The sequence below is a fragment of the Mixophyes fleayi genome, unplaced genomic scaffold (genome assembly GCF_038048845.1).
Source record: "Mixophyes fleayi isolate aMixFle1 unplaced genomic scaffold, aMixFle1.hap1 Scaffold_612, whole genome shotgun sequence".
NCBI lineage: Eukaryota > Metazoa > Chordata > Amphibia > Anura > Limnodynastidae > Mixophyes > Mixophyes fleayi.
In genome coordinates, this window is record NW_027448314.1 from 1 (window position 1) to 27,983 (window position 27,983).

At 36.8% G+C, this 27,983-nt stretch overlaps 20 non-coding genes across 20 annotated transcripts; all 20 read left to right on the top strand.

Moving 5' to 3' along the window:
• Positions 1-2,356: 2,356 nt before the first annotated feature.
• On the top strand, positions 2,357-2,439 carry TRNAL-CAG (transfer RNA leucine (anticodon CAG)). Its single transcript has one exon. It is a non-coding gene; the product is annotated as a tRNA-Leu (tRNA).
• An 820-nt stretch (positions 2,440-3,259) lies between these two features.
• TRNAL-CAG (transfer RNA leucine (anticodon CAG)) lies at positions 3,260-3,342 on the top strand. The gene has a single exon. It is a non-coding gene; the product is annotated as a tRNA-Leu (tRNA).
• Positions 3,343-5,059: 1,717 nt separating this feature from the next.
• On the top strand, positions 5,060-5,142 carry TRNAL-CAG (transfer RNA leucine (anticodon CAG)). Its single transcript has one exon. It is a non-coding gene; the product is annotated as a tRNA-Leu (tRNA).
• A 3,146-nt stretch (positions 5,143-8,288) lies between these two features.
• Positions 8,289-8,371, top strand: TRNAL-CAG (transfer RNA leucine (anticodon CAG)). The gene has a single exon. It is a non-coding gene; the product is annotated as a tRNA-Leu (tRNA).
• Positions 8,372-9,193: 822 nt separating this feature from the next.
• TRNAL-CAG (transfer RNA leucine (anticodon CAG)) lies at positions 9,194-9,276 on the top strand. Its single transcript has one exon. It is a non-coding gene; the product is annotated as a tRNA-Leu (tRNA).
• Positions 9,277-10,997: 1,721 nt separating this feature from the next.
• TRNAL-CAG (transfer RNA leucine (anticodon CAG)) lies at positions 10,998-11,080 on the top strand. The gene has a single exon. It is a non-coding gene; the product is annotated as a tRNA-Leu (tRNA).
• An 819-nt stretch (positions 11,081-11,899) lies between these two features.
• TRNAL-CAG (transfer RNA leucine (anticodon CAG)) lies at positions 11,900-11,982 on the top strand. The gene has a single exon. It is a non-coding gene; the product is annotated as a tRNA-Leu (tRNA).
• Positions 11,983-12,801: 819 nt separating this feature from the next.
• On the top strand, positions 12,802-12,884 carry TRNAL-CAG (transfer RNA leucine (anticodon CAG)). The gene has a single exon. It is a non-coding gene; the product is annotated as a tRNA-Leu (tRNA).
• Positions 12,885-16,032: 3,148 nt separating this feature from the next.
• Positions 16,033-16,115, top strand: TRNAL-CAG (transfer RNA leucine (anticodon CAG)). The gene has a single exon. It is a non-coding gene; the product is annotated as a tRNA-Leu (tRNA).
• Positions 16,116-16,934: 819 nt separating this feature from the next.
• On the top strand, positions 16,935-17,017 carry TRNAL-CAG (transfer RNA leucine (anticodon CAG)). The gene has a single exon. It is a non-coding gene; the product is annotated as a tRNA-Leu (tRNA).
• A 2,248-nt stretch (positions 17,018-19,265) lies between these two features.
• Positions 19,266-19,348, top strand: TRNAL-CAG (transfer RNA leucine (anticodon CAG)). The gene has a single exon. It is a non-coding gene; the product is annotated as a tRNA-Leu (tRNA).
• Positions 19,349-20,167: 819 nt separating this feature from the next.
• Positions 20,168-20,250, top strand: TRNAL-CAG (transfer RNA leucine (anticodon CAG)). The gene has a single exon. It is a non-coding gene; the product is annotated as a tRNA-Leu (tRNA).
• An 819-nt stretch (positions 20,251-21,069) lies between these two features.
• On the top strand, positions 21,070-21,152 carry TRNAL-CAG (transfer RNA leucine (anticodon CAG)). Its single transcript has one exon. It is a non-coding gene; the product is annotated as a tRNA-Leu (tRNA).
• Positions 21,153-21,971: 819 nt separating this feature from the next.
• Positions 21,972-22,054, top strand: TRNAL-CAG (transfer RNA leucine (anticodon CAG)). Its single transcript has one exon. It is a non-coding gene; the product is annotated as a tRNA-Leu (tRNA).
• An 819-nt stretch (positions 22,055-22,873) lies between these two features.
• Positions 22,874-22,956, top strand: TRNAL-CAG (transfer RNA leucine (anticodon CAG)). The gene has a single exon. It is a non-coding gene; the product is annotated as a tRNA-Leu (tRNA).
• Positions 22,957-23,775: 819 nt separating this feature from the next.
• On the top strand, positions 23,776-23,858 carry TRNAL-CAG (transfer RNA leucine (anticodon CAG)). The gene has a single exon. It is a non-coding gene; the product is annotated as a tRNA-Leu (tRNA).
• Positions 23,859-24,677: 819 nt separating this feature from the next.
• Positions 24,678-24,760, top strand: TRNAL-CAG (transfer RNA leucine (anticodon CAG)). The gene has a single exon. It is a non-coding gene; the product is annotated as a tRNA-Leu (tRNA).
• Positions 24,761-25,579: 819 nt separating this feature from the next.
• TRNAL-CAG (transfer RNA leucine (anticodon CAG)) lies at positions 25,580-25,662 on the top strand. Its single transcript has one exon. It is a non-coding gene; the product is annotated as a tRNA-Leu (tRNA).
• An 819-nt stretch (positions 25,663-26,481) lies between these two features.
• TRNAL-CAG (transfer RNA leucine (anticodon CAG)) lies at positions 26,482-26,564 on the top strand. Its single transcript has one exon. It is a non-coding gene; the product is annotated as a tRNA-Leu (tRNA).
• Positions 26,565-27,383: 819 nt separating this feature from the next.
• TRNAL-CAG (transfer RNA leucine (anticodon CAG)) lies at positions 27,384-27,466 on the top strand. Its single transcript has one exon. It is a non-coding gene; the product is annotated as a tRNA-Leu (tRNA).
• Positions 27,467-27,983: the final 517 nt, after the last annotated feature.

Genomic DNA, 27,983 nt, shown 5'->3' on the forward strand with positions numbered 1-27,983 from the left:
TTTTTCGAAAACCTAAGCTTTTGTATGTCAGGATGGCCGAGCGGTCTAAGGCGCTGCATTCAGGTCGCAGTCTCTCCTGGAGGCGTGGGTTCAAATCCCACTCCTGACAGTAAGGTTACATTTTATCTTTCTTCTATATATCCTCATACTAATTTAAAGGTAACAAAACATCCTAAAAATTGGACAAACACTCACTTCACACCTCAGTTTCAATTTCCACCACAGAAATCTCGAGCGCTCACAACATAATTACCCCTTTGTAACAAACCACAATTCAGGTTGCAGCCTTCCTTGGAAATAAGGTCTTCAATCGTACTTCTGATTTCCATCTCCTATTCCATTACATTTTTATCATCTACATTTCCTCATATATTTTCCTTGCAAGATAAAATACCTTCCACATTACGAATGAGGGCTCCAATGATTATTGGTCAGAGCATTGCTCTTGTAAAGCAGAGCTCATGGCCTCAAATCCCACTGGTGTCGCCACAAAGCAATCCTACCAAGCATATAAGCCAAATTCATTAGCCAGCTCTTTAAAGATTCCCAAATTCTATTTCAATGGTGCATGAATATGGATTAAGCAACAAACTCTGGCACAAGCTTCCCAATGCTGAAAATTAAAAGAAAACTATACTGTCTTAACCCATGACATTGTAAGAATTGGGAAAAAAGTACATCATATACCAAATTCAATTGGAAATTCAAATTAGAAAAAGCTAAACTATGACTAAAAAAGCTTTTTTCGATGTTATTTGTACAAGATGTCTGTCATTTAGCCAAGTAGGAACATATTTCTGTGCAGGTTGCAGCCTTCCTTGGAAATAAGGTCTTCAATCGTACTTCTGATTTCCATCTCCTATTCCATTACATTTTTATCATCTACATTTCCTCATATATTTTCCTTGCAAGATAAAATACCTTCCACATTACGAATGAGGGCTCCAATGATTATTGGTCAGAGCATTGCTCTTGTAAAGCAGAGGTCATGGCCTCAAATCCCACTGGTGTCGCCACAAAGCAATCCTACCAAGCATATAAGCCAAATTCATTAGCCAGCTCTTTAAAGATTCCCAAATTCTATTTCAATGGTGCATGAATATGGATTAAGCAACAAACTCTGGCACAAGCTTCCCAATGCTGAAAATTAAAAGAAAACTATACTGTCTTAACCCATGACATTGTAAGAATTGGGAAAAAAGTACATCATATACCAAATTCAATTGGAAATTCAAATTGGAAAAAGCTAAACTATGACTAAAGAAGCTTTTTCGATGTTATTTGTACAAGATGTCTGTCATTTAGCCAAGTAGGAACATATTTCTGTGCAAATGATTGTAAAATCAATTTGTACCCATACTTTAAATCAAAAGTCTTAACAGCAACATAAACAGCAGAGCTATATGCTGTCTTTTTTGTTATATTCAACTTTTCGAAAACCGAAGCTTTTGTATGTCAGGATGGCCGAGCGGTCTAAGGCGCTGCATTCAGGTCGCAGTTTCTCCTGGAGGCGTGGGTTCAAATCCCACTCCTGACAGTAAGGTTACATTTTATCTTTCTTCTATATATCCTCATACTAATTTAAAGGTAACAAAACATCCTAAAAATTGGACAAACACTCACTTCACACCTCAGTTTCAATTTCCACCACAGAAATCTCGAGCGCTCACAACATAATTACCCCTTTGTAACAAACCACAATTCAGGTTGCAGCCTTCCTTGGAAATAAGGTCTTCAATCGTACTTCTGATTTCCATCTCCTATTCCATTACATTTTTATCATCTACATTTCCTCATATATTTTCCTTGCAAGATAAAATACCTTCCACATTACGAATGAGGGCTCCAATGATTATTGGTCAGAGCATTGCTCTTGTAAAGCAGAGCTCATGGCCTCAAATCCCACTGGTGTCGCCACAAAGCAATCCTACCAAGCATATAAGCCAAATTCATTAGCCAGCTCTTTAAAGATTCCCAAATTCTATTTCAATGGTGCATGAATATGGATTAAGCAACAAACTCTGGCACAAGCTTCCCAATGCTGAAAATTAAAAGAAAACTATACTGTCTTAACCCATGACATTGTAAGAATTGGGAAAAAAAGTACATCATATACCAAATTCAATTGGAAATTCAAATTGGAAAAAGCTAAACTATGACTAAAAAAGCTTTTTCGATGTTATTTGTACAAGATGTCTGTCATTTAGCCAAGTAGGAACATATTTCTGTGCAAATGATTGTAAAATCAATTTGTACCCATACTTTAAATCAAAAGTCTTAACAGCAACATAAACAGCAGAGCTATATGCTGTCTTTTTTGTTATATTCAACTTTTCGAAAACCTAAGCTTTTGTATGTCAGGATGGCCGAGCGGTCTAAGGCGCTGCGTTCAGGTCGCAGTCTCTCCTGGAGGCGTGGGTTCAAATCCCACTCCTGACAGTAAGGTTACATTTTATCTTTCTTCTATATATCCTCATACTAATTTAAAGGTAACAAAACATCCTAAAAATTGGACAAACACTCACTTCACACCTCAGTTTCAATTTCCACCACGGAAATCTCGAGCGCTCACAACATAATTACCCCTTTGAAACAAACCACAATTCAGGTTGCAGCCTTCCTTGGAAATAAGGTCTTCAATCGTACTTCTGATTTCCATCTCCTATTCCATTACATTTTTATCATCTACATTTCCTCATATATTTTCCTTGCAAGATAAAATACCTTCCACATTACGAATGAGGGCTCCAATGATTATTGGTCAGAGCATTGCTCTTGTAAAGCAGAGCTCATGGCCTCAAATCCCACTGGTGTCGCCACAAAGCAATCCTACCAAGCATATAAGCCAAATTCATTAGCCAGCTCTTTAAAGATTCCCAAATTCTATTTCAATGGTGCATGAATATGGATTAAGCAACAAACTCTGGCACAAGCTTCCCAATGCTGAAAATTAAAAGAAAACTATACTGTCTTAACCCATGACATTGTAAGAATTGGGAAAAAAAAGTACATCATATACCAAATTCAATTGGAAATTCAAATTAGAAAAAGCTAAACTATGACTAAAAAAGCTTTTCGATGTTATTTGTACAAGATGTCTGTCATTTAGCCAAGTAGGAACATATTTCTGTGCAAATGATTGTAAAATCAATTTGTACCCATACTTTAAATCAAAAGTCTTAACAGCAACATAAACAGCAGAGCTTATATGCTGTCTTTTTTGTTATATTCAACTTTTCGAAAACCTAAGCTTTTGTATGTCAGGATGGCCGAGCGGTCTAAGGCGCTGCGTTCAGGTCGCAGTCTCTCCTGGAGGCGTGGGTTCAAATCCCACTCCTGACAGTAAGGTTACATTTTATCTTTCTTCTATATATCCTCATACTAATTTAAAGGTAACAAAACATCCTAAAAATTGGACAAACACTCACTTCACACCTCAGTTTCAATTTCCACCACGGAAATCTCGAGCGCTCACAACATAATTACCCCTTTGTAACAAACCACAATTCAGGTTGCAGCCTTCCTTGGAAATAAGGTCTTCAATCGTACTTCTGATTTCCATCTCCTATTCCATTACATTTTTATCATCTACATTTCCTCATATATTTTCCTTGCAAGATAAAATACCTTCCACATTACGAATGAGGGCTCCAATGATTATTGGTCAGAGCATTGCTCTTGTAAAGCAGAGCTCATGGCCTCAAATCCCACTGGTGTCGCCACAAAGCAATCCTACCAAGCATATAAGCCAAATTCATTAGCCAGCTCTTTAAGATTCCCAAATTCTATTTCAATGGTGCATGAATATGGATTAAGCAACAAACTCTGGCACAAGCTTCCCAATGCTGAAAATTAAAAGAAAACTATACTGTCTTAACCCATGACATTGTAAGAATTGGGAAAAAAGTACATCATATACCAAATTCCAATTGGAAATTCAAATTAGAAAAAGCTAAACTATGACTAAAAAAGCTTTTTCGATGTTATTTGTACAAGATGTCTGTCATTTAGCCAAGTAGGAACATATTTCTGTGCAAATGATTGTAAAATCAATTTGTACCATACTTTAAATCAAAAGTCTTAACAGCAACATAAACAGCAGAGCTATATGCTGTCTTTTTTGTTATATTCAACTTTTCGAAAACCTAAGCTTTTGTATGTCAGGATGGCCAAGCGGTCTAAGGCGCTGCGTTCAGGTCACAGTCTCTCCTGCAGGCGTGGGTTCAAATCCCACTCCTGACAGTAAGGTTACATTTTATCTTTCTTCTATATATCCTCATACTAATTTAAAGGTAACAAAACATCCTAAAAATTGGACAAACACTCACTTCACACCTCAGTTTCAATTTCCACCACGGAAATCTCGAGCGCTCACAACATAATTACCCCTTTGAAACAAACCACAATTCAGGTTGCAGCCTTCCTTGGAAATAAGGTCTTCAATCGTACTTCTGATTTCCATCTCCTATTCCATTACATTTTTATCATCTACATTTCCTCATATATTTTCCTTGCAAGATAAAATACCTTCCACATTACGAATGAGGGCTCCAATGATTATTGGTCAGAGCATTGCTCTTGTAAAGCAGAGCTCATGGCCTCAAATCCCACTGGTGTCGCCACAAAGCAATCCTACCAAGCATATAAGCCAAATTCATTAGCCAGCTCTTTAAAGATTCCCAAATTCTATTTCAATGGTGCATGAATATGGATTAAGCAACAAACTCTGGCACAAGCTTCCCAATGCTGAAAATTAAAAGAAAACTATACTGTCTTAACCCATGACATTGTAAGAATTGGGAAAAAAGTACATCATATACCAAATTCATTGGAAATTCAAATTAGAAAAAGCTAAACTATGACTAAAAAAGCTTTTTCGATGTTATTTGTACAAGATGTCTGTCATTTAGCCAAGTAGGAACATATTTCTGTGCAAATGATTGTAAAATCAATTTGTACCCATACTTTAAATCAAAAGTCTTAACAGCAACATAAACAGCAGAGCTATATGCTGTCTTTTTTGTTATATTCAACTTTTCGAAAACCTAAGCTTTTGTATGTCAGGATGGCCGAGCGGTCTAAGGCGCTGCGTTCAGGTCGCAGTCTCTCCTGGAGGCGTGGGTTCAAATCCCACTCCTGACAGTAAGGTTACATTTTATCTTTCTTCTATATATCCTCATACTAATTTAAGGTAACAAAACATCCTAAAAATTGGACAAACACTCACTTCACACCTCAGTTTCAATTTCCACCACGGAAATCTCGAGCGCTCACAACATAATTACCCCTTTGTAACAAACCACAATTCAGGTTGCAGCCTTCCTTGGAAATAAGGTCTTCAATCGTACTTCTGATTTCCATCTCCTATTCCATTACATTTTTATCATCTACATTTCCTCATATATTTTCCTTGCAAGATAAATACCTTCCACATTACGAATGAGGGCTCCAATGATTATTGGTCAGAGCATTGCTCTTGTAAAGCAGAGCTCATGGCCTCAAATCCCCACTGGTGTCGCCACAAAGCAATCCTACCAAGCATATAAGCCAAATTCATTAGCCAGCTCTTTAAAGATTCCCAAATTCTATTTCAATGGTGCATGAATATGGATTAAGCAACAAACTCTGCACAAGCTTCCCAATGCTGAAAATTAAAAGAAAACTATACTGTCTTAACCCATGACATTGTAAGAATTGGGAAAAAAAGTACATCAAATACCAAATTCAATTGGAAATTCAAATTAGAAAAAGGTAAACTATGACTAAAAAAGCTTTTTCGATGTTATTTGTACAAGATGTCTGTCATTTAGCCAAGTAGGAACATATTTCTGTGCAAATGATTGTAAAATCAATTTGTACCCATACTTTAAATCAAAAGTCTTAACAGCAACATAAACAGCAGAGCTATATGCTGTCTTTTTTGTTATATTCAACTTTTCGAAAACCTAAGCTTTTGTATGTCAGGATGGCCGAGCGGTCTAAGGCGCTGCATTCAGGTCGCAGTCTCTCCTGGAGGCGTGGGTTCAAATCCCACTCCTGACAGTAAGGTTACATTTTATCTTTCTTCTATATATCCTCATACTAATTTAAAGGTAACAAAACATCCTAAAAATTGGACAAACACTCACTTCACACCTCAGTTTCAATTTCCACCACAGAAATCTCGAGCGCTCACAACATAATTACCCCTTTGTAACAAACCACAATTCAGGTTGCAGCCTTCCTTGGAAATAAGGTCTTCAATCGTACTTCTGATTTCCATCTCCTATTCCATTACATTTTTATCATCTACATTTCCTCATATATTTTCCTTGCAAGATAAAATACCTTCCACATTACGAATGAGGGCTCCAATGATTATTGGTCAGAGCATTGCTCTTGTAAAGCAGAGCTCATGGCCTCAAATCCCACTGGTGTCGCCACAAAGCAATCCTACCAAGCATATAAGCCAAATTCATTAGCCAGCTCTTTAAAGATTCCCAAATTCTATTTCAATGGTGCATGAATATGGATTAAGCAACAAACTCTGGCACAAGCTTCCCAATGCTGAAAATTAAAAGAAAACTATACTGTCTTAACCCATGACATTGTAAGAATTGGGAAAAAAGTACATCATATACCAAATTCAATTGGAAATTCAAATTAGAAAAAGCTAAACTATGACTAAAAAAGCTTTTTCGATGTTATTTGTACAAGATGTCTGTCATTTAGCCAAGTAGGAACATATTTCTGTGCAGGTTGCAGCCTTCCTTGGAAATAAGGTCTTCAATCGTACTTCTGATTTCCATCTCCTATTCCATTACATTTTTATCATCTACATTTCCTCATATATTTTCCTTGCAAGATAAAATACCTTCCACATTACGAATGAGGGCTCCAATGATTATTGGTCAGAGCATTGCTCTTGTAAAGCAGAGGTCATGGCCTCAAATCCCACTGGTGTCGCCACAAAGCAATCCTACCAAGCATATAAGCCAAATTCATTAGCCAGCTCTTTAAAGATTCCCAAATTCTATTTCAATGGTGCATGAATATGGATTAAGCAACAAACTCTGGCACAAGCTTCCCAATGCTGAAAATTAAAAGAAAACTATACTGTCTTAACCCATGACATTGTAAGAATTGGGAAAAAAGTACATCATATACCAAATTCAATTGGAAATTCAAATTGGAAAAAGCTAAACTATGACTAAAGAAGCTTTTTCGATGTTATTTGTACAAGATGTCTGTCATTTAGCCAAGTAGGAACATATTTCTGTGCAAATGATTGTAAAATCAATTTGTACCCATACTTTAAATCAAAAGTCTTAACAGCAACATAAACAGCAGAGCTATATGCTGTCTTTTTTGTTATATTCAACTTTTCGAAAACCGAAGCTTTTGTATGTCAGGATGGCCGAGCGGTCTAAGGCGCTGCATTCAGGTCGCAGTTTCTCCTGGAGGCGTGGGTTCAAATCCCACTCCTGACAGTAAGGTTACATTTTATCTTTCTTCTATATATCCTCATACTAATTTAAAGGTAACAAAACATCCTAAAAATTGGACAAACACTCACTTCACACCTCAGTTTCAATTTCCACCACGGAAATCTCGAGCGCTCACAACATAATTACCCCTTTGTAACAAACCACAATTCAGGTTGCAGCCTTCCTTGGAAATAAGGTCTTCAATCGTACTTCTGATTTCCATCTCCTATTCCATTACATTTTTATCATCTACATTTCCTCATATATTTTCCTTGCAAGATAAAATACCTTCCACATTACGAATGAGGGCTCCAATGATTATTGGTCAGAGCATTGCTCTTGTAAAGCAGAGCTCATGGCCTCAAATCCCACTGGTGTCGCCACAAAGCAATCCTACCAAGCATATAAGCCAAATTCATTAGCCAGCTCTTTAAAGATTCCCAAATTCTATTTCAATGGTGCATGAATATGGATTAAGCAACAAACTCTGGCACAAGCTTCCCAATGCTGAAAATTAAAAGAAAACTATACTGTCTTAACCCATGACATTGTAAGAATTGGGAAAAAAAGTACATCATATACCAAATTCAATTGGAAATTCAAATTGGAAAAAGCTAAACTATGACTAAAAAAGCTTTTTCGATGTTATTTGTACAAGATGTCTGTCATTTAGCCAAGTAGGAACATATTTCTGTGCAAATGATTGTAAAATCAATTTGTACCCATACTTTAAATCAAAAGTCTTAACAGCAACATAAACAGCAGAGCTATATGCTGTCTTTTTTGTTATATTCAACTTTTCGAAAACCTAAGCTTTTGTATGTCAGGATGGCCGAGCGGTCTAAGGCGCTGCGTTCAGGTCGCAGTCTCTCCTGGAGGCGTGGGTTCAAATCCCACTCCTGACAGTAAGGTTACATTTTATCTTTCTTCTATATATCCTCATACTAATTTAAAGGTAACAAAACATCTCCTAAAAATTGGACAAACACTCACTTCACACCTCAGTTTCAATTTCCACCACGGAAATCTCGAGCGCTCACAACATAATTACCCCTTTGAAACAAACCACAATTCAGGTTGCAGCCTTCCTTGGAAATAAGGTCTTCAATCGTACTTCTGATTTCCATCTCCTATTCCATTACATTTTTATCATCTACATTTCCTCATATATTTTCCTTGCAAGATAAAATACCTTCCACATTACGAATGAGGGCTCCAATGATTATTGGTCAGAGCATTGCTCTTGTAAAGCAGAGCTCATGGCCTCAAATCCCACTGGTGGTCGCCACAAAGCAATCCTACCAAGCATATAAGCCAAATTCATTAGCCAGCTCTTTAAAGATTCCCAAATTCTATTTCAATGGTGCATGAATATGGATTAAGCAACAAACTCTGGCACAAGCTTCCCAATGCTGAAAATTAAAAGAAAACTATACTGTCTTAACCCATGACATTGTAAGAATTGGGAAAAAAAGTACATCATATACCAAATTCAATTGGAAATTCAAATTAGAAAAAGCTAAACTATGACTAAAAAAGCTTTTTCGATGTTATTTGTACAAGATGTCTGTCATTTAGCCAAGTAGGAACATATTTCTGTGCAAATGATTGTAAAATCAATTTGTACCCATACTTTAAATCAAAAGTCTTAACAGCAACATAAACAGCAGAGCTATATGCTGTCTTTTTTGTTATATTCAACTTTTCGAAAACCTAAGCTTTTGTATGTCAGGATGGCCGAGCGGTCTAAGGCGCTGCGTTCAGGTCGCAGTCTCTCCTGGAGGCGTGGGTTCAAATCCCACTCCTGACAGTAAGGTTACATTTTATCTTTCTTCTATATATCCTCATACTAATTTAAAGGTAACAAAACATCCTAAAAATTGGACAAACACTCACTTCACACCTCAGTTTCAATTTCCACCACGGAAATCTCGAGCGCTCACAACATAATTACCCCTTTGTAACAAACCACAATTCAGGTTGCAGCCTTCCTTGGAAATAAGGTCTTCAATCGTACTTCTGATTTCCATCTCCTATTCCATTACATTTTTATCATCTACATTTCCTCATATATTTTCCTTGCAAGATAAAATACCTTCCACATTACGAATGAGGGCTCCAATGATTATTGGTCAGAGCATTGCTCTTGTAAAGCAGAGCTCATGGCCTCAAATCCCACTGGTGTCGCCACAAAGCAATCCTACCAAGCATATAAGCCAAATTCATTAGCCAGCTCTTTAAAGATTCCCAAATTCTATTTCAATGGTGCATGAATATGGATTAAGCAACAAACTCTGGCACAAGCTTCCCAATGCTGAAAATTAAAAGAAAACTATACTGTCTTAACCCATGACATTGTAAGAATTGGGAAAAAAGTACATCATATACCAAATTCAATTGGAAATTCAAATTAGAAAAAGCTAAACTATGACTAAAAAAGCTTTTTCGATGTTATTTGTACAAGATGTCTGTCATTTAGCCAAGTAGGAACATATTTCTGTGCAAATGATTGTAAAATCAATTTGTACCCATACTTTAAATCAAAAGTCTTAACAGCAACATAAACAGCAGAGCTATATGCTGTCTTTTTTTGTTATATTCAACTTTTCGAAAACCTAAGCTTTTGTATGTCAGGATGGCCAAGCGGTCTAAGGCGCTGCGTTCAGGTCACAGTCTCTCCTGCAGGCGTGGGTTCAAATCCCACTCCTGACAGTAAGGTTACATTTTATCTTTCTTCTATATATCCTCATACTAATTTAAAGGTAACAAAACATCCTAAAAATTGGACAAACACTCACTTCACACCTCAGTTTCAATTTCCACCACGGAAATCTCGAGCGCTCACAACATAATTACCCCTTTGAAACAAACCACAATTCAGGTTGCAGCCTTCCTTGGAAATAAGGTCTTCAATCGTACTTCTGATTTCCATCTCCTATTCCATTACATTTTTATCATCTACATTTCCTCATATATTTTCCTTGCAAGATAAAATACCTTCCACATTACGAATGAGGGCTCCAATGATTATTGGTCAGAGCATTGCTCTTGTAAAGCAGAGCTCATGGCCTCAAATCCCACTGGTGTCGCCACAAAGCAATCCTACCAAGCATATAAGCCAAATTCATTAGCCAGCTCTTTAAAGATTCCCAAATTCTATTTCAATGGTGCATGAATATGGATTAAGCAACAAACTCTGGCACAAGCTTCCCAATGCTGAAAATTAAAAGAAAACTATACTGTCTTAACCCATGACATTGTAAGAATTGGGAAAAAAAGTACATCATATACCAAATTCAATTGGAAATTCAAATTAGAAAAAGCTAAACTATGACTAAAAAAGCTTTTTCGATGTTATTTGTACAAGATGTCTGTCATTTAGCCAAGTAGGAACATATTTCTGTGCAAATGATTGTAAAATCAATTTGTACCCATACTTTAAATCAAAAGTCTTAACAGCAACATAAACAGCAGAGCTATATGCTGTCTTTTTTGTTATATTCAACTTTTCGAAAACCTAAGCTTTTGTATGTCAGGATGGCCGAGCGGTCTAAGGCGCTGCGTTCAGGTCGCAGTCTCTCCTGGAGGCGTGGGTTCAAATCCCACTCCTGACAGTAAGGTTACATTTTATCTTTCTTCTATATATCCTCATACTAATTTAAAGGTAACAAAACATCCTAAAAATTGGACAAACACTCACTTCACACCTCAGTTTCAATTTCCACCACGGAAATCTCGAGCGCTCACAACATAATTACCCCTTTGAAACAAACCACAATTCAGGTTGCAGCCTTCCTTGGAAATAAGGTCTTCAATCGTACTTCTGATTTCCATCTCCTATTCCATTACATTTTTATCATCTACATTTCCTCATATATTTTCCTTGCAAGATAAAATACCTTCCACATTACGAATGAGGGCTCCAATGATTATTGGTCAGAGCATTGCTCTTGTAAAGCAGAGCTCATGGCCTCAAATCCCACTGGTGTCGCCACAAAGCAATCCTACCAAGCATATAAGCCAAATTCATTAGCCAGCTCTTTAAAGATTCCCAAATTCTATTTCAATGGTGCATGAATATGGATTAAGCAACAAACTCTGGCACAAGCTTCCCAATGCTGAAAATTAAAAGAAAACTATACTGTCTTAACCCATGACATTGTAAGAATTGGGAAAAAAAGTACATCATATACCAAATTCAATTGGAAATTCAAATTAGAAAAAGCTAAACTATGACTAAAAAAGCTTTTTCGATGTTATTTGTACAAGATGTCTGTCATTTAGCCAAGTAGGAACATATTTCTGTGCAAATGATTGTAAAATCAATTTGTACCCATACTTTAAATCAAAAGTCTTAACAGCAACATAAACAGCAGAGCTATATGCTGTCTTTTTTGTTATATTCAACTTTTCGAAAACCTAAGCTTTTGTATGTCAGGATGGCCGAGCGGTCTAAGGCGCTGCGTTCAGGTCGCAGTCTCTCCTGGAGGCGTGGGTTCAAATCCCACTCCTGACAGTAAGGTTACATTTTATCTTTCTTCTATATATCCTCATACTAATTTAAAGGTAACAAAACATCCTAAAAATTGGACAAACACTCACTTCACACCTCAGTTTCAATTTCCACCACGGAAATCTCGAGCGCTCACAACATAATTACCCCTTTGAAACAAACCACAATTCAGGTTGCAGCCTTCCTTGGAAATAAGGTCTTCAATCGTACTTCTGATTTCCATCTCCTATTCCATTACATTTTTATCATCTACATTTCCTCATATATTTTCCTTGCAAGATAAAATACCTTCCACATTACGAATGAGGGCTCCAATGATTATTGGTCAGAGCATTGCTCTTGTAAAGCAGAGCTCATGGCCTCAAATCCCACTGGTGTCGCCACAAAGCAATCCTACCAAGCATATAAGCCAAATTCATTAGCCAGCTCTTTAAAGATTCCCAAATTCTATTTCAATGGTGCATGAATATGGATTAAGCAACAAACTCTGGCACAAGCTTCCCAATGCTGAAAATTAAAAGAAAACTATACTGTCTTAACCCATGACATTGTAAGAATTGGGAAAAAAAGTACATCATATACCAAATTCAATTGGAAATTCAAATTAGAAAAAGCTAAACTATGACTAAAAAAGCTTTTTCGATGTTATTTGTACAAGATGTCTGTCATTTAGCCAAGTAGGAACATATTTCTGTGCAAATGATTGTAAAATCAATTTGTACCCATACTTTAAATCAAAAGTCTTAACAGCAACATAAACAGCAGAGCTATATGCTGTCTTTTTTGTTATATTCAACTTTTCGAAAACCTAAGCTTTTGTATGTCAGGATGGCCGAGCGGTCTAAGGCGCTGCGTTCAGGTCGCAGTCTCTCCTGGAGGCGTGGGTTCAAATCCCACTCCTGACAGTAAGGTTACATTTTATCTTTCTTCTATATATCCTCATACTAATTTAAAGGTAACAAAACATCCTAAAAATTGGACAAACACTCACTTCACACCTCAGTTTCAATTTCCACCACGGAAATCTCGAGCGCTCACAACATAATTACCCCTTTGTAACAAACCACAATTCAGGTTGCAGCCTTCCTTGGAAATAAGGTCTTCAATCGTACTTCTGATTTCCATCTCCTATTCCATTACATTTTTATCATCTACATTTCCTCATATATTTTCCTTGCAAGATAAAATACCTTCCACATTACGAATGAGGGCTCCAATGATTATTGGTCAGAGCATTGCTCTTGTAAAGCAGAGGTCATGGCCTCAAATCCCACTGGTGTCGCCACAAAGCAATCCTACCAAGCATATAAGCCAAATTCATTAGCCAGCTCTTTAAAGATTCCCAAATTCTATTTCAATGGTGCATGAATATGGATTAAGCAACAAACTCTGGCACAAGCTTCCCAATGCTGAAAATTAAAAGAAAACTATACTGTCTTAACCCATGACATTGTAAGAATTGGGAAAAAAAGTACATCAAATACCAAATTCAATTGGAAATTCAAATTAGAAAAAGGTAAACTATGACTAAAAAAGCTTTTTCGATGTTATTTGTACAAGATGTCTGTCATTTAGCCAAGTAGGAACATATTTCTGTGCAAATGATTGTAAAATCAATTTGTACCCATACTTTAAATCAAAAGTCTTAACAGCAACATAAACAGCAGAGCTATATGCTGTCTTTTTTGTTATATTCAACTTTTCGAAAACCTAAGCTTTTGTATGTCAGGATGGCCGAGCGGTCTAAGGCGCTGCATTCAGGTCGCAGTCTCTCCTGGAGGCGTGGGTTCAAATCCCACTCCTGACAGTAAGGTTACATTTTATCTTTCTTCTATATATCCTCATACTAATTTAAAGGTAACAAAACATCCTAAAAATTGGACAAACACTCACTTCACACCTCAGTTTCAATTTCCACCACAGAAATCTCGAGCGCTCACAACATAATTACCCCTTTGTAACAAACCACAATTCAGGTTGCAGCCTTCCTTGGAAATAAGGTCTTCAATCGTACTTCTGATTTCCATCTCCTATTCCATTACATTTTTATCATCTACATTTCCTCATATATTTTCCTTGCAAGATAAAATACCTTCCACATTACGAATGAGGGCTCCAATGATTATTGGTCAGAGCATTGCTCTTGTAAAGCAGAGCTCATGGCCTCAAATCCCACTGGTGTCGCCACAAAGCAATCCTACCAAGCATATAAGCCAAATTCATTAGCCAGCTCTTTAAAGATTCCCAAATTCTATTTCAATGGTGCATGAATATGGATTAAGCAACAAACTCTGGCACAAGCTTCCCAATGCTGAAAATTAAAAGAAAACTATACTGTCTTAACCCATGACATTGTAAGAATTGGGAAAAAAGTACATCATATACCAAATTCAATTGGAAATTCAAATTAGAAAAAGCTAAACTATGACTAAAAAAGCTTTTTCGATGTTATTTGTACAAGATGTCTGTCATTTAGCCAAGTAGGAACATATTTCTGTGCAGGTTGCAGCCTTCCTTGGAAATAAGGTCTTCAATCGTACTTCTGATTTCCATCTCCTATTCCATTACATTTTTATCATCTACATTTCCTCATATATTTTCCTTGCAAGATAAAATACCTTCCACATTACGAATGAGGGCTCCAATGATTATTGGTCAGAGCATTGCTCTTGTAAAGCAGAGGTCATGGCCTCAAATCCCACTGGTGTCGCCACAAAGCAATCCTACCAAGCATATAAGCCAAATTCATTAGCCAGCTCTTTAAAGATTCCCAAATTCTATTTCAATGGTGCATGAATATGGATTAAGCAACAAACTCTGGCACAAGCTTCCCAATGCTGAAAATTAAAAGAAAACTATACTGTCTTAACCCATGACATTGTAAGAATTGGGAAAAAAGTACATCATATACCAAATTCAATTGGAAATTCAAATTGGAAAAAGCTAAACTATGACTAAAGAAGCTTTTTCGATGTTATTTGTACAAGATGTCTGTCATTTAGCCAAGTAGGAACATATTTCTGTGCAAATGATTGTAAAATCAATTTGTACCCATACTTTAAATCAAAAGTCTTAACAGCAACATAAACAGCAGAGCTATATGCTGTCTTTTTTGTTATATTCAACTTTTCGAAAACCGAAGCTTTTGTATGTCAGGATGGCCGAGCGGTCTAAGGCGCTGCATTCAGGTCGCAGTTTCTCCTGGAGGCGTGGGTTCAAATCCCACTCCTGACAGTAAGGTTACATTTTATCTTTCTTCTATATATCCTCATACTAATTTAAAGGTAACAAAACATCCTAAAAATTGGACAAACACTCACTTCACACCTCAGTTTCAATTTCCACCACAGAAATCTCGAGCGCTCACAACATAATTACCCCTTTGTAACAAACCACAATTCAGGTTGCAGCCTTCCTTGGAAATAAGGTCTTCAATCGTACTTCTGATTTCCATCTCCTATTCCATTACATTTTTATCATCTACATTTCCTCATATATTTTCCTTGCAAGATAAAATACCTTCCACATTACGAATGAGGGCTCCAATGATTATTGGTCAGAGCATTGCTCTTGTAAAGCAGAGCTCATGGCCTCAAATCCCACTGGTGTCGCCACAAAGCAATCCTACCAAGCATATAAGCCAAATTCATTAGCCAGCTCTTTAAAGATTCCCAAATTCTATTTCAATGGTGCATGAATATGGATTAAGCAACAAACTCTGGCACAAGCTTCCCAATGCTGAAAATTAAAAGAAAACTATACTGTCTTAACCCATGACATTGTAAGAATTGGGAAAAAAAGTACATCATATACCAAATTCAATTGGAAATTCAAATTGGAAAAAGCTAAACTATGACTAAAAAAGCTTTTTCGATGTTATTTGTACAAGATGTCTGTCATTTAGCCAAGTAGGAACATATTTCTGTGCAAATGATTGTAAAATCAATTTGTACCCATACTTTAAATCAAAAGTCTTAACAGCAACATAAACAGCAGAGCTATATGCTGTCTTTTTTGTTATATTCAACTTTTCGAAAACCTAAGCTTTTGTATGTCAGGATGGCCGAGCGGTCTAAGGCGCTGCGTTCAGGTCGCAGTCTCTCCTGGAGGCGTGGGTTCAAATCCCACTCCTGACAGTAAGGTTACATTTTATCTTTCTTCTATATATCCTCATACTAATTTAAAGGTAACAAAACATCCTAAAAATTGGACAAACACTCACTTCACACCTCAGTTTCAATTTCCACCACGGAAATCTCGAGCGCTCACAACATAATTACCCCTTTGAAACAAACCACAATTCAGGTTGCAGCCTTGCTTGGAAATAAGGTCTTCAATCGTACTTCTGATTTCCATCTCCTATTCCATTACATTTTTATCATCTACATTTCCTCATATATTTTCCTTGCAAGATAAAATACCTTCCACATTACGAATGAGGGCTCCAATGATTATTGGTCAGAGCATTGCTCTTGTAAAGCAGAGCTCATGGCCTCAAATCCCACTGGTGTCGCCACAAAGCAATCCTACCAAGCATATAAGCCAAATTCATTAGCCAGCTCTTTAAAGATTCCCAAATTCTATTTCAATGGTGCATGAATATGGATTAAGCAACAAACTCTGGCACAAGCTTCCCAATGCTGAAAATTAAAAGAAAACTATACTGTCTTAACCCATGACATTGTAAGAATTGGGAAAAAAAGTACATCATATACCAAATTCAATTGGAAATTCAAATTAGAAAAAGCTAAACTATGACTAAAAAAGCTTTTTCGATGTTATTTGTACAAGATGTCTGTCATTTAGCCAAGTAGGAACATATTTCTGTGCAAATGATTGTAAAATCAATTTGTACCCATACTTTAAATCAAAAGTCTTAACAGCAACATAAACAGCAGAGCTATATGCTGTCTTTTTTGTTATATTCAACTTTTCGAAAACCTAAGCTTTTGTATGTCAGGATGGCCGAGCGGTCTAAGGCGCTGCGTTCAGGTCGCAGTCTCTCCTGGAGGCGTGGGTTCAAATCCCACTCCTGACAGTAAGGTTACATTTTATCTTTCTTCTATATATCCTCATACTAATTTAAAGGTAACAAAACATCCTAAAAATTGGACAAACACTCACTTCACACCTCAGTTTCAATTTCCACCACGGAAATCTCGAGCGCTCACAACATAATTACCCCTTTGAAACAAACCACAATTCAGGTTGCAGCCTTCCTTGGAAATAAGGTCTTCAATCGTACTTCTGATTTCCATCTCCTATTCCATTACATTTTTATCATCTACATTTCCTCATATATTTTCCTTGCAAGATAAAATACCTTCCACATTACGAATGAGGGCTCCAATGATTATTGGTCAGAGCATTGCTCTTGTAAAGCAGAGCTCATGGCCTCAAATCCCACTGGTGTCGCCACAAAGCAATCCTACCAAGCATATAAGCCAAATTCATTAGCCAGCTCTTTAAAGATTCCCAAATTCTATTTCAATGGTGCATGAATATGGATTAAGCAACAAACTCTGGCACAAGCTTCCCAATGCTGAAAATTAAAAGAAAACTATACTGTCTTAACCCATGACATTGTAAGAATTGGGAAAAAAAGTACATCATATACCAAATTCAATTGGAAATTCAAATTAGAAAAAGCTAAACTATGACTAAAAAAGCTTTTTCGATGTTATTTGTACAAGATGTCTGTCATTTAGCCAAGTAGGAACATATTTCTGTGCAGGTTGCAGCCTTCCTTGGAAATAAGGTCTTCAATCGTACTTCTGATTTCCATCTCCTATTCCATTACATTTTTATCATCTACATTTCCTCATATATTTTCCTTGCAAGATAAAATACCTTCCACATTACGAATGAGGGCTCCAATGATTATTGGTCAGAGCATTGCTCTTGTAAAGCAGAGCTCATGGCCTCAAATCCCACTGGTGTCGCCACAAAGCAATCCTACCAAGCATATAAGCCAAATTCATTAGCCAGCTCTTTAAAGATTCCCAAATTCTATTTCAATGGTGCATGAATATGGATTAAGCAACAAACTCTGGCACAAGCTTCCCAATGCTGAAAATTAAAAGAAAACTATACTGTCTTAACCCATGACATTGTAAGAATTGGGAAAAAAAGTACATCATATACCAAATTCAATTGGAAATTCAAATTAGAAAAAGCTAAACTATGACTAAAAAAGCTTTTTCGATGTTATTTCTACAAGATGTCTGTCATTTAGCCAAGTAGGAACATATTTCTGTGCAAATGATTGTAAAATCAATTTGTACCCATACTTTAAATCAAAAGTCTTAACAGCAACATAAACAGCAGAGCTATATGCTGTCTTTTTTGTTATATTCAACTTTTCGAAAACCTAAGCTTTTGTATGTCAGGATGGCCGAGCGGTCTAAGGCGCTGCGTTCAGGTCGCAGTCTCTCCTGGAGGTGTGGGTTCAAATCCCACTCCTGACAGTAAGGTTACATTTTATCTTTCTTCTATATATCCTCATACTAATTTAAAGGTAACAAAACATCCTAAAAATTGGACAAACACTCACTTCACACCTCAGTTTCAATTTCCACCACGGAAATCTCGAGCGCTCACAACATAATTACCCCTTTGAAACAAACCACAATTCAGGTTGCAGCCTTCCTTGGAAATAAGGTCTTCAATCGTACTTCTGATTTCCATCTCCTATTCCATTACATTTTTATCATCTACATTTCCTCATATATTTTCCTTGCAAGATAAAATACCTTCCACATTACGAATGAGGGCTCCAATGATTATTGGTCAGAGCATTGCTCTTGTAAAGCAGAGCTCATGGCCTCAAATCCCACTGGTGTCGCCACAAAGCAATCCTACCAAGCATATAAGCCAAATTCATTAGCCAGCTCTTTAAAGATTCCCAAATTCTATTTCAATGGTGCATGAATATGGATTAAGCAACAAACTCTGGCACAAGCTTCCCAATGCTGAAAATTAAAAGAAAACTATACTGTCTTAACCCATGACATTGTAAGAATTGGGAAAAAAAGTACATCATATACCAAATTCAATTGGAAATTCAAATTAGAAAAAGCTAAACTATGACTAAAAAAGCTTTTTCGATGTTATTTCTACAAGATGTCTGTCATTTAGCCAAGTAGGAACATATTTCTGTGCAAATGATTGTAAAATCAATTTGTACCCATACTTTAAATCAAAAGTCTTAACAGCAACATAAACAGCAGAGCTATATGCTGTCTTTTTTGTTATATTCAACTTTTCGAAAACCTAAGCTTTTGTATGTCAGGATGGCCGAGCGGTCTAAGGCGCTGCGTTCAGGTCGCAGTCTCTCCTGGAGGCGTGGGTTCAAATCCCACTCCTGACAGTAAGGTTACATTTTATCTTTCTTCTATATATCCTCATACTAATTTAAAGGTAACAAAACATCCTAAAAATTGGACAAACACTCACTTCACACCTCAGTTTCAATTTCCACCACGGAAATCTCGAGCGCTCACAACATAATTACCCCTTTGAAACAAACCACAATTCAGGTTGCAGCCTTCCTTGGAAATAAGGTCTTCAATCGTACTTCTGATTTCCATCTCCTATTCCATTACATTTTTATCATCTACATTTCCTCATATATTTTCCTTGCAAGATAAAATACCTTCCACATTACGAATGAGGGCTCCAATGATTATTGGTCAGAGCATTGCTCTTGTAAAGCAGAGCTCATGGCCTCAAATCCCACTGGTGTCGCCACAAAGCAATCCTACCAAGCATATAAGCCAAATTCATTAGCCAGCTCTTTAAAGATTCCCAAATTCTATTTCAATGGTGCATGAATATGGATTAAGCAACAAACTCTGGCACAAGCTTCCCAATGCTGAAAATTAAAAGAAAACTATACTGTCTTAACCCATGACATTGTAAGAATTGGGAAAAAAAGTACATCATATACCAAATTCAATTGGAAATTCAAATTGGAAAAAGCTAAACTATGACTAAAAAAGCTTTTTCGATGTTATTTGTACAAGATGTCTGTCATTTAGCCAAGTAGGAACATATTTCTGTGCAAATGATTGTAAAATCAATTTGTACCCATACTTTAAATCAAAAGTCTTAACAGCAACATAAACAGCAGAGCTATATGCTGTCTTTTTTGTTATATTCAACTTTTCGAAAACCTAAGCTTTTGTATGTCAGGATGGCCGAGCGGTCTAAGGCGCTGCGTTCAGGTCGCAGTCTCTCCTGGAGGCGTGGGTTCAAATCCCACTCCTGACAGTAAGGTTACATTTTATCTTTCTTCTATATATCCTCATACTAATTTAAAGGTAACAAAACATCCTAAAAATTGGACAAACACTCACTTCACACCTCAGTTTCAATTTCCACCACGGAAATCTCGAGCGCTCACAACATAATTACCCCTTTGAAACAAACCACAATTCAGGTTGCAGCCTTCCTTGGAAATAAGGTCTTCAATCGTACTTCTGATTTCCATCTCCTATTCCATTACATTTTTATCATCTACATTTCCTCATATATTTTCCTTGCAAGATAAAATACCTTCCACATTACGAATGAGGGCTCCAATGATTATTGGTCAGAGCATTGCTCTTGTAAAGCAGAGCTCATGGCCTCAAATCCCACTGGTGTCGCCACAAAGCAATCCTACCAAGCATATAAGCCAAATTCATTAGCCAGCTCTTTAAAGATTCCCAAATTCTATTTCAATGGTGCATGAATATGGATTAAGCAACAAACTCTGGCACAAGCTTCCCAATGCTGAAAATTAAAAGAAAACTATACTGTCTTAACCCATGACATTGTAAGAATTGGGAAAAAAAGTACATCATATACCAAATTCAATTGGAAATTCAAATTAGAAAAAGCTAAACTATGACTAAAAAAGCTTTTTCGATGTTATTTCTACAAGATGTCTGTCATTTAGCCAAGTAGGAACATATTTCTGTGCAAATGATTGTAAAATCAATTTGTACCCATACTTTAAATCAAAAGTCTTAACAGCAACATAAACAGCAGAGCTATATGCTGTCTTTTTTGTTATATTCAACTTTTCGAAAACCTAAGCTTTTGTATGTCAGGATGGCCGAGCGGTCTAAGGCGCTGCGTTCAGGTCGCAGTCTCTCCTGGAGGCGTGGGTTCAAATCCCACTCCTGACAGTAAGGTTACATTTTATCTTTCTTCTATATATCCTCATACTAATTTAAAGGTAACAAAACATCCTAAAAATTGGACAAACACTCACTTCACACCTCAGTTTCAATTTCCACCACGGAAATCTCGAGCGCTCACAACATAATTACCCCTTTGAAACAAACCACAATTCAGGTTGCAGCCTTCCTTGGAAATAAGGTCTTCAATCGTACTTCTGATTTCCATCTCCTATTCCATTACATTTTTATCATCTACATTTCCTCATATATTTTCCTTGCAAGATAAAATACCTTCCACATTACGAATGAGGGCTCCAATGATTATTGGTCAGAGCATTGCTCTTGTAAAGCAGAGCTCATGGCCTCAAATCCCACTGGTGTCGCCACAAAGCAATCCTACCAAGCATATAAGCCAAATTCATTAGCCAGCTCTTTAAAGATTCCCAAATTCTATTTCAATGGTGCATGAATATGGATTAAGCAACAAACTCTGGCACAAGCTTCCCAATGCTGAAAATTAAAAGAAAACTATACTGTCTTAACCCATGACATTGTAAGAATTGGGAAAAAAAGTACATCATATACCAAATTCAATTGGAAATTCAAATTGGAAAAAGCTAAACTATGACTAAAAAAGCTTTTTCGATGTTATTTGTACAAGATGTCTGTCATTTAGCCAAGTAGGAACATATTTCTGTGCAAATGATTGTAAAATCAATTTGTACCCATACTTTAAATCAAAAGTCTTAACAGCAACATAAACAGCAGAGCTATATGCTGTCTTTTTTGTTATATTCAACTTTTCGAAAACCTAAGCTTTTGTATGTCAGGATGGCCGAGCGGTCTAAGGCGCTGCGTTCAGGTCGCAGTCTCTCCTGGAGGCGTGGGTTCAAATCCCACTCCTGACAGTAAGGTTACATTTTATCTTTCTTCTATATATCCTCATACTAATTTAAAGGTAACAAAACATCCTAAAAATTGGACAAACACTCACTTCACACCTCAGTTTCAATTTCCACCACGGAAATCTCGAGCGCTCACAACATAATTACCCCTTTGAAACAAACCACAATTCAGGTTGCAGCCTTCCTTGGAAATAAGGTCTTCAATCGTACTTCTGATTTCCATCTCCTATTCCATTACATTTTTATCATCTACATTTCCTCATATATTTTCCTTGCAAGATAAAATACCTTCCACATTACGAATGAGGGCTCCAATGATTATTGGTCAGAGCATTGCTCTTGTAAAGCAGAGCTCATGGCCTCAAATCCCACTGGTGTCGCCACAAAGCAATCCTACCAAGCATATAAGCCAAATTCATTAGCCAGCTCTTTAAAGATTCCCAAATTCTATTTCAATGGTGCATGAATATGGATTAAGCAACAAACTCTGGCACAAGCTTCCCAATGCTGAAAATTAAAAGAAAACTATACTGTCTTAACCCATGACATTGTAAGAATTGGGAAAAAAAGTACATCATATACCAAATTCAATTGGAAATTCAAATTAGAAAAAGCTAAACTATGACTAAAAAAGCTTTTTCGATGTTATTTCTACAAGATGTCTGTCATTTAGCCAAGTAGGAACATATTTCTGTGCAAATGATTGTAAAATCAATTTGTACCCATACTTTAAATCAAAAGTCTTAACAGCAACATAAACAGCAGAGCTATATGCTGTCTTTTTTGTTATATTCAACTTTTCGAAAACCTAAGCTTTTGTATGTCAGGATGGCCGAGCGGTCTAAGGCGCTGCGTTCAGGTCGCAGTCTCTCCTGGAGGCGTGGGTTCAAATCCCACTCCTGACAGTAAGGTTACATTTTATCTTTCTTCTATATATCCTCATACTAATTTAAAGGTAACAAAACATCCTAAAAATTGGACAAACACTCACTTCACACCTCAGTTTCAATTTCCACCACGGAAATCTCGAGCGCTCACAACATAATTACCCCTTTGTAACAAACCACAATTCAGGTTGCAGCCTTCCTTGGAAATAAGGTCTTCAATCGTACTTCTGATTTCCATCTCCTATTCCATTACATTTTTATCATCTACATTTCCTCATATATTTTCCTTGCAAGATAAAATACCTTCCACATTACGAATGAGGGCTCCAATGATTATTGGTCAGAGCATTGCTCTTGTAAAGCAGAGCTCATGGCCTCAAATCCCACTGGTGTCGCCACAAAGCAATCCTACCAAGCATATAAGCCAAATTCATTAGCCAGCTCTTTAAAGATTCCCAAATTCTATTTCAATGGTGCATGAATATGGATTAAGCAACAAACTCTGGCACAAGCTTCCCAATGCTGAAAATTAAAAGAAAACTATACTGTCTTAACCCATGACATTGTAAGAATTGGGAAAAAAAGTACATCATATACCAAATTCAATTGGAAATTCAAATTGGAAAAAGCTAAACTATGACTAAAAAAGCTTTTTCGATGTTATTTGTACAAGATGTCTGTCATTTAGCCAAGTAGGAACATATTTCTGTGCAAATGATTGTAAAATCAATTTGTACCCATACTTTAAATCAAAAGTCTTAACAGCAACATAAACAGCAGAGCTATATGCTGTCTTTTTTGTTATATTCAACTTTTCGAAAACCTAAGCTTTTGTATGTCAGGATGGCCGAGCGGTCTAAGGCGCTGCGTTCAGGTCGCAGTCTCTCCTGGAGGCGTGGGTTCAAATCCCACTCCTGACAGTAAGGTTACATTTTATCTTTCTTCTATATATCCTCATACTAATTTAAAGGTAACAAAACATCCTAAAAATTGGACAAACACTCACTTCACACCTCAGTTTCAATTTCCACCACGGAAATCTCGAGCGCTCACAACATAATTACCCCTTTGAAACAAACCACAATTCAGGTTGCAGCCTTCCTTGGAAATAAGGTCTTCAATCGTACTTCTGATTTCCATCTCCTATTCCATTACATTTTTATCATCTACATTTCCTCATATATTTTCCTTGCAAGATAAAATACCTTCCACATTACGAATGAGGGCTCCAATGATTATTGGTCAGAGCATTGCTCTTGTAAAGCAGAGCTCATGGCCTCAAATCCCACTGGTGTCGCCACAAAGCAATCCTACCAAGCATATAAGCCAAATTCATTAGCCAGCTCTTTAAAGATTCCCAAATTCTATTTCAATGGTGCATGAATATGGATTAAGCAACAAACTCTGGCACAAGCTTCCCAATGCTGAAAATTAAAAGAAAACTATACTGTCTTAACCCATGACATTGTAAGAATTGGGAAAAAAAGTACATCATATACCAAATTCAATTGGAAATTCAAATTAGAAAAAGCTAAACTATGACTAAAAAAGCTTTTTCGATGTTATTTCTACAAGATGTCTGTCATTTAGCCAAGTAGGAACATATTTCTGTGCAAATGATTGTAAAATCAATTTGTACCCATACTTTAAATCAAAAGTCTTAACAGCAACATAAACAGCAGAGCTATATGCTGTCTTTTTTGTTATATTCAACTTTTCGAAAACCTAAGCTTTTGTATGTCAGGATGGCCGAGCGGTCTAAGGCGCTGCGTTCAGGTCGCAGTCTCTCCTGGAGGCGTGGGTTCAAATCCCACTCCTGACAGTAAGGTTACATTTTATCTTTCTTCTATATATCCTCATACTAATTTAAAGGTAACAAAACATCCTAAAAATTGGACAAACACTCACTTCACACCTCAGTTTCAATTTCCACCACGGAAATCTCGAGCGCTCACAACATAATTACCCCTTTGAAACAAACCACAATTCAGGTTGCAGCCTTCCTTGGAAATAAGGTCTTCAATCGTACTTCTGATTTCCATCTCCTATTCCATTACATTTTTATCATCTACATTTCCTCATATATTTTCCTTGCAAGATAAAATACCTTCCACATTACGAATGAGGGCTCCAATGATTATTGGTCAGAGCATTGCTCTTGTAAAGCAGAGCTCATGGCCTCAAATCCCACTGGTGTCGCCACAAAGCAATCCTACCAAGCATATAAGCCAAATTCATTAGCCAGCTCTTTAAAGATTCCCAAATTCTATTTCAATGGTGCATGAATATGGATTAAGCAACAAACTCTGGCACAAGCTTCCCAATGCTGAAAATTAAAAGAAAACTATACTGTCTTAACCCATGACATTGTAAGAATTGGGAAAAAAAGTACATCATATACCAAATTCAATTGGAAATTCAAATTGGAAAAAGCTAAACTATGACTAAAAAAGCTTTTTCGATGTTATTTGTACAAGATGTCTGTCATTTAGCCAAGTAGGAACATATTTCTGTGCAAATGATTGTAAAATCAATTTGTACCCATACTTTAAATCAAAAGTCTTAACAGCAACATAAACAGCAGAGCTATATGCTGTCTTTTTTGTTATATTCAACTTTTCGAAAACCTAAGCTTTTGTATGTCAGGATGGCCGAGCGGTCTAAGGCGCTGCGTTCAGGTCGCAGTCTCTCCTGGAGGCGTGGGTTCAAATCCCACTCCTGACAGTAAGGTTACATTTTATCTTTCTTCTATATATCCTCATACTAATTTAAAGGTAACAAAACATCCTAAAAATTGGACAAACACTCACTTCACACCTCAGTTTCAATTTCCACCACGGAAATCTCGAGCGCTCACAACATAATTACCCCTTTGAAACAAACCACAATTCAGGTTGCAGCCTTCCTTGGAAATAAGGTCTTCAATCGTACTTCTGATTTCCATCTCCTATTCCATTACATTTTTATCATCTACATTTCCTCATATATTTTCCTTGCAAGATAAAATACCTTCCACATTACGAATGAGGGCTCCAATGATTATTGGTCAGAGCATTGCTCTTGTAAAGCAGAGCTCATGGCCTCAAATCCCACTGGTGTCGCCACAAAGCAATCCTACCAAGCATATAAGCCAAATTCATTAGCCAGCTCTTTAAAGATTCCCAAATTCTATTTCAATGGTGCATGAATATGGATTAAGCAACAAACTCTGGCACAAGCTTCCCAATGCTGAAAATTAAAAGAAAACTATACTGTCTTAACCCATGACATTGTAAGAATTGGGAAAAAAAGTACATCATATACCAAATTCAATTGGAAATTCAAATTAGAAAAAGCTAAACTATGACTAAAAAAGCTTTTTCGATGTTATTTCTACAAGATGTCTGTCATTTAGCCAAGTAGGAACATATTTCTGTGCAAATGATTGTAAAATCAATTTGTACCCATACTTTAAATCAAAAGTCTTAACAGCAACATAAACAGCAGAGCTATATGCTGTCTTTTTTGTTATATTCAACTTTTCGAAAACCTAAGCTTTTGTATGTCAGGATGGCCGAGCGGTCTAAGGCGCTGCGTTCAGGTCGCAGTCTCTCCTGGAGGCGTGGGTTCAAATCCCACTCCTGACAGTAAGGTTACATTTTATCTTTCTTCTATATATCCTCATACTAATTTAAAGGTAACAAAACATCCTAAAAATTGGACAAACACTCACTTCACACCTCAGTTTCAATTTCCACCACGGAAATCTCGAGCGCTCACAACATAATTACCCCTTTGTAACAAACCACAATTCAGGTTGCAGCCTTCCTTGGAAATAAGGTCTTCAATCGTACTTCTGATTTCCATCTCCTATTCCATTACATTTTTATCATCTACATTTCCTCATATATTTTCCTTGCAAGATAAAATACCTTCCACATTACGAATGAGGGCTCCAATGATTATTGGTCAGAGCATTGCTCTTGTAAAGCAGAGCTCATGGCCTCAAATCCCACTGGTGTCGCCACAAAGCAATCCTACCAAGCATATAAGCCAAATTCATTAGCCAGCTCTTTAAAGATTCCCAAATTCTATTTCAATGGTGCATGAATATGGATTAAGCAACAAACTCTGGCACAAGCTTCCCAATGCTGAAAATTAAAAGAAAACTATACTGTCTTAACCCATGACATTGTAAGAATTGGGAAAAAAAGTACATCATATACCAAATTCAATTGGAAATTCAAATTGGAAAAAGCTAAACTATGACTAAAAAAGCTTTTTCGATGTTATTTGTACAAGATGTCTGTCATTTAGCCAAGTAGGAACATATTTCTGTGCAAATGATTGTAAAATCAATTTGTACCCATACTTTAAATCAAAAGTCTTAACAGCAACATAAACAGCAGAGCTATATGCTGTCTTTTTTGTTATATTCAACTTTTCGAAAACCTAAGCTTTTGTATGTCAGGATGGCCGAGCGGTCTAAGGCGCTGCGTTCAGGTCGCAGTCTCTCCTGGAGGCGTGGGTTCAAATCCCACTCCTGACAGTAAGGTTACATTTTATCTTTCTTCTATATATCCTCATACTAATTTAAAGGTAACAAAACATCCTAAAAATTGGACAAACACTCACTTCACACCTCAGTTTCAATTTCCACCACGGAAATCTCGAGCGCTCACAACATAATTACCCCTTTGAAACAAACCACAATTCAGGTTGCAGCCTTCCTTGGAAATAAGGTCTTCAATCGTACTTCTGATTTCCATCTCCTATTCCATTACATTTTTATCATCTACATTTCCTCATATATTTTCCTTGCAAGATAAAATACCTTCCACATTACGAATGAGGGCTCCAATGATTATTGGTCAGAGCATTGCTCTTGTAAAGCAGAGCTCATGGCCTCAAATCCCACTGGTGTCGCCACAAAGCAATCCTACCAAGCATATAAGCCAAATTCATTAGCCAGCTCTTTAAAGATTCCCAAATTCTATTTCAATGGTGCATGAATATGGATTAAGCAACAAACTCTGGCACAAGCTTCCCAATGCTGAAAATTAAAA